Source organism: Microtus oregoni, unplaced genomic scaffold (assembly GCF_018167655.1).
Source record: "Microtus oregoni isolate MIOR12 unplaced genomic scaffold, Mior012 000022F_ref0000154, whole genome shotgun sequence".
NCBI classification, from domain to species: Eukaryota; Metazoa; Chordata; class Mammalia; order Rodentia; family Cricetidae; genus Microtus; species Microtus oregoni.
The window spans coordinates 10,598,441-10,604,405 of record NW_024543081.1 but is presented as its reverse complement, the minus strand read 5'-3'; the positions used below and the strand labels follow the sequence as shown (position 1 = coordinate 10,604,405).

The following is a 5,965-nucleotide window of genomic DNA, read 5'->3' as shown; positions in this document are numbered from 1 at the left end:
CCAGTTGTTTACTTTGTGAATTTTATCGCCCTTAGGAAAAAAAAAAAACGATCTCATTTTAATAAGGAAGAGAGAGAAGGCGTTCCTAGTTGCCCCTTTATTGGTGAACCAGGACACACAGTCAACAAAAACTCACAGGAGGCTGTGGGCCCAATTTATTAGCCACCGTGTCTCATAAAACTCAGCATTTTTTATTAAAAGAGGACGATGGCCAGACGCTTTGCTTGTCTTTAAGAAAATTGCCTTTAATGTCGGGCAAGACTTGGGGTTTGGTTGTTTTTTGTTTGGGGGTTGTGGGTTGTTTTATTTTTTTCTTTTTCCAGAATAATTTTTCAAACAAAGCTCAGATTCTCCTGCCTGTACACGCCTGTTCCTCCAGCCGCAGGAGGGAAAGTGATTTCTGAATCCATCGGATATGTCGGATTTCTTTGTGGCATCCTCTCCATCGCTCAGCAGCCAGCCATGATGTCATAAGCCCATCAGATTTCCGGTAGGGAGAAAACACTGGGGAATTGGAAAGAATGGATGTTTTTTTACCCGTCAAGAAGGGGAGTGGGAGTGGGGGATGGGGGGGATGGTGTGTTTGGAGGAGCCTGGCTGGGGGGAGAGAAGGGAGGCAAGCTCAATGTTTGTGATATTAAATGTCAGTCAGAACCTGAAAAGCCCAGCCACCCAGATGTTTTTTCAATATCCAGATGTCTGGCAAGGAACAGACCATGTACCCTCCTCCCGGGAGGCCCTCGGCATTTTGTCTTTGACCTCCAGTCTGCAGCGACTTCTCACTGCCAGGAGTGAGCATCCTGTATCCTCCCATCACCCACTCTCAGGGGTGGAATTTTTTTTTTCTTCAAAATCTTTACACATGGATGATAAGGGTAACCAGGTCCAGGTTTTTAAAAGCTGTTGAAGCTGTGATTTGAAAAGTTCAGTCCTTGGAATTAGCTCCCAGAGAGTACACTGTGTAAGCCAAGAGGAGGGGGGGAAATCCCTCGGCCAACACACACACACACACACACACACACACACACACCATATGTGACTCTTAAGCCACAGGACTTCAAACCCCAAACAAAACCAGTGAGGCTGCGAACAAGGACTTGGGCTGACACGGAGTAGAGAGGAGCTTCCCCCAGGAGCACACCTCCCCCAAATCAGAAAAACCGCACCAACAGCTTTGTTCCTCCTGACAAAGCTCTTGCTTTCAAGGCACCGACAGTTGCCAACAAAAGCACAGGGTAGAACTAATTTACACTCCAACTAGGGCTTCCAGGAGTCATAAAATATGGGAATGGAATCAGCTTAGCCAAGGAAACTGCCTCCCCGCCACGGCAGTGGGGACCCCTCGGGCCCCAGACAGGGCAGGTCACGGCCTCCTGGTGGCCTGGCCACGTGCCCCACTGAGGCCACCTCCCAGGCCTGTGACATCACAGTTAATTGACTGTGTAAATGAGCCAGGAACTCCAGGCCCCTCAGGGCCACGGCCCAGGGACTTTCACAGAGAAGCTGAGGACAGGCAGCTGTGGAGGGACACAACTCCAATTAAACCAGAGTCCTCAGATGACAAGCCAAAGGGTTGGCTGAGGGGACAGCGAGTCGGGGCTCGGGGATAGGGGTGGGAGCTGTGCACCCATCTATAACAGCCCGAGTGTTTTGCAGATGAGAAAATGGAAGTTAGTGGCCTGCCTAAGGTCACCCGGCTAATTAAGGGGACAGCCAATACTGAAGGAGAGAAACCACAGGTCTGCCACTACACAGCTCTTCTTGAATGCTATCTAATTTAATCCTCACAACAGCTTTTGAGGGGGAGGGGGAGTACCATTAACCTCCGTGTCTACAAGAACCAATAGAGGAGCAGAGAGAGGTTAAGTCATTTGCCCAAGGTTACACAGCTCCTCATTAACAGAACTTGGCCTGAACTGAATCCAGTGCTTGCTGCAGGGCAAGAGGAGGTAGCTGAGGATTAGCTGGGAGCGGTGAATGTGATTTCAGTACATGTTTAAAATGCTGGTGTCCCCACAGAACAGAAGGGAGTAAAATCACTGCAAATTAATTTTTTTAAAAAGCTAATTCAGGCAGGAGGGCTGACTGGCCGGGGAGGAGGGAGGGGGAGCCTGCTTTGATTTTTGTCCCTGGCAGAGCCTGAATAAAGTATGTTGATGGGCTCTCTAGCCATGTGTGCCTGCTCAAACTCCTAAAGTGGGGGTGGGCTGGAGGGAGAACCCATAAAAGCCTCATCGGGCATCTGCAAGAATCGGACAACCTGCTATGGGGAAGGTGCCAGGAGTACAGGTCGGCTGGGCATAGGAGCCGTGAAAAATCAAATTACAGCCAGTTCTTCTAAGCGGGAGTCCTACTTTCCAGCCAAGAGTTTCAGTGATCTATGAGTCGCTTAGGCAGCCCTAGCCAGGGATCTGATTCTGGGCAAAAGGAACTGTTCGGGTTCCTGTCCGCAAGATGGGAGTGAGATCTAGTCATTGTGGCCCTGTAAACCTAGCCATCTGGGGGGCCCCGTTGCCTGCCACTACCTTCTCTCAGAGTAGTGCTAAAGAAAACTGCACGCAAGAAGCAGGAGCAGAAGAGAGGCCAGTCTGAGCCCAGGGGCTGGGACAGGAGCTCTCTTGGACCTCCCCTGTGAGGTGCCTCAGCCCTGTGTCTGTGGGCAACCTATGCCTGCGCCTCCCTGCTGTTTCCCTGGCCAGCATCACTAAGGCTGACACAGGGCTGGCTTCTTTTACTTTGTTTCTGTGAACATGATGTGGGGTGGTGAAGCCCAGGCCTTCAGCCAGGGGAAAGGAGAAAGGAAACAGATTCCTGCATGCCTGGTCTGGGTCTGGCTAAACAGCTCCATTTTCCTATGGGAAAGTTTAGCTGCTCACTCACCACTTTGTTTCCATCCAGTAGAGATTTGGCTTATTCCATCACCCCACTTCTGCTGAATGGTGACGACCAACATTAACCTCATTGTCTACATGGGGAGTCATCCCAGATTACAGGAGTCTCTCGGCATGAACTGTCAAGTCAGAAAAGCCTTTCTGGAGGTGGTGACAATGGTCCTGGGGCCTAGGATAGATGAGGAGCATGACACCTCTTACTGGTAGGTCTTCTGAGAGGTTCTCTTTGACACCCACCCAAAGCTGCCCACCTTCCCTGGGTCTCATTCCCTTCCTGCCTGTGACTGTGTCTTGTTTGTCATTGTGTCTCTGCACGGGTCTGGAATCCGTGTGAGGAATGGGACTAGATCTGTGTAGTCTCGCTGCTCCATTGCCCATGTCTAGCTCATGGTAGATGTTTCATTTTAATCAACAGAATAAACAGGGCTGTCAGAATGGCTCAGCAGGTAAAAATGTTTGCAGCCAAACCCAAGGACCTGAGTTCAATCCCAGCAAGGGAGAAGAAGAGAAGGAGGAGGAGAAGGTGGCCTAGGTTCCCAGCACCCACATCAAGTAGCTCACAATTTCCTATAACTCCCATTATAGGGGATCTAATGCCCTCTGACCTCTATGATCACGTGCTTGCACACGGTGCACATAAATTCATAAAGTCATGTGCATACACACACATACATACACATAAACTAAAACAATATATAATGGTTTTTGAGCCATAATCTCCCTATGTAACCATAGCTATCCTGGAACTAACTTAGCAGACCTGGAACTAACTAGGCTGCCCTCAAATTCACAGAGATCTGCCTGCCTCTGTCTCTTGAAAGCTGGTAAGCTGGTATTAAAGACGTATGTCACCACACCCGGCAATAAATCTTTTTTGAAAGAAGAATAAACACTACATGCAAAGGTCCCATAGGGACAAAGGGTTCAGAAGAAGGTGACAGAAAATGGGCCTGAGCCTCCCTGGCAAATCACCCTAGACAGGTCGGTATCTCCTCTCCAGCAGGCTCCCTTCCGCCCCCGCCCCATCAAAGTGCCTTTCTTCCCTTAAAGGAGAGTGTCACTAATCCCCTGCCCCATTTGGTTTGCCCCAGGCTTGACACCTTTGAAAAAGAACATGATAAACATTAGCGGTCCCTGCCAGAACTCTCTGCCACTAGCTTCCCCCCTCCATTCTTCCCTTTATCCAGGCTACAGGACCGCTTGGAGCGACAGAGGCAAAGACAAGCAAACGCCAGGAGTTCCAACCAAACGCCAACCCCCTGTCTCGTCTACATCGCCCCCCCCCCCCCAAAAAAAAAGCCTGGCCGTTTCTCCTCACTGAAGCTGGGTAGAAAGAGAAAAGCAGCCAGAACACATGGTGTTGGTCCTGTGTTTCGATTCCCAGAGTGTGATGGGACACCAACTTATCATCTTTGCCCTCAGATTTCCTCACAGGAGAGACGGAGACACTTAGGATGCTGCCGACATGCACCAAAGGGCAGATCGGTGGCATCAACGCGTCTCCTGTCCCAGTCTTGCAGCCCTGGGGAGAAAAGGGACTGGTGAGCCTGAGGTTTAGGGCTCCTTCCCACACAAGTTGTCCTCGCTAGGGCAAGGCTAGTTGGGCTGTGATGGAGAGAGAGCCTGCGCTCGTGTGTACGAGCCGCCCCTTCCCAGCCGCGAGCTGTTCAGTGCACTCCAGCAAACTTTCCAGCAGCATGTACACCTGCCAGCGTCTCTGCGGCGCTACAAACCACCAGCGCGCATCCTCAGCCTCTCCTGCTCCCGGGTCGCTGGAGGTCCCCTGAGTCCCAGGTCCGCATATTCAAACACTCTCCAGCCACTGCAGACCTCAGCCTTGGGGATCAGTGTGGCCCAGTTCCAGATCTCCCCGGCGCCTCCTTCCACCACCTGTGCTCCTCTACACCGCCTCAGGAGCCCTTGGGTCGGTTGTGTCTACACCGCTGTGGCAGTCTCCGGGTCTACACCGCCCAGCACCTGAGCAATGCCCTCAAGGCTCACCCGATGCCTCAACCCAGTGCTTACCTTGCCCGCGTGCTTACAGTCCTGTCCTGACTGTGCGGTCTGGTTCACATATTTTGCAATCTTGTCATGAGCGAAAGGAAATCTTGTTATAATCCTGAAGCCACGTGGTTGCTTGCCCTAAGCCCCTTCTTTCTCCAGATTTTTTTTTTATTTAAATTTTTGGTTTTTGGCTTTTAGGACAATACTCGGCCCCAAAGACCGCTGGCTGGCCGGGAACTCCAAGCAGACGCAGCTGGCCGCGGGGGGCGTGGCTCTAGGCGGAGAGAAGGCGTGGCCTGGGCGGGCGAGGCGGACTCTCCAGCCCAGACCTCCCTCCGCCAGGAAACCGTGGCCTGCGACCAAGGCTCTGGTTCCAGCTCATGATTGGTCGGCCCGCCCGCGAAGCTGATGCCTAATTGGCTGAGACGAAGAAGGCTCAGAGGTGGTGGTGGTGTGTAGATTTTATTCTTCGCCTTTTTCTTCCCTGAGGCGGCCGCTGCTCTGTGGGTCCCTCCTGAACTCTGCAGCCCTTTCCTCTCTGCCTCCGTGCTCCCAATCATAACGCTTAATCCCGCCCCGAATGACAACTGCATTTCTTTGTCCTTCCCCACCAAATGGTCCTTTGAGGTCAGGACTCGAGGTTTCTACTGCCCAGTAGTGTATCCCCAGTGCCTCATAGTAGGTGTGCCAAACACGTTTGTGGATTACATTAACAATGTACACATGAGTTTTTGGAGCTATCTTTAGTGCGGGTAACAGTCTTAAGGGGAAACTGAGGTACAGAGAAATGCAGTCGCCCGAGAGGGAGTGACAGGGCTGACTGTGGTTACACACAGGGTTATATGTAGTCTCTAGCTTTGTAGACAGCAATGCCTTGTGGGGTATCAGCACCGGCTTTCTCATGTGTCGAGGGTTGGACTGGAGAAGGAACTGGGTTACACTATGAGCTATTTCAAGGAATGCTTTGTCCCTAGCACTGTGCTTGGCAGCCAAATGATGTAGCTCCTGCTTCCATGCTAACATCCTAGAAACTGCTGAGCCCTTTTCCTCTGTGGAAACTTACCTACTCA

General features: G+C 51.5%; 1 long non-coding RNA gene across 1 annotated transcript; it reads right to left on the bottom strand.

The window, feature by feature from the left end:
- Window positions 1-224: 224 nt before the first annotated feature.
- On the bottom strand, window positions 225-5,122 carry LOC121461050. The gene is made up of 3 exons (XR_005976147.1): window positions 4,917-5,122; window positions 2,881-3,060; window positions 225-504 (listed from the first exon to the last, which is right to left on the bottom strand). It is a non-coding gene; the product is annotated as an uncharacterized LOC121461050 (long non-coding RNA).
- Window positions 5,123-5,965: the final 843 nt, after the last annotated feature.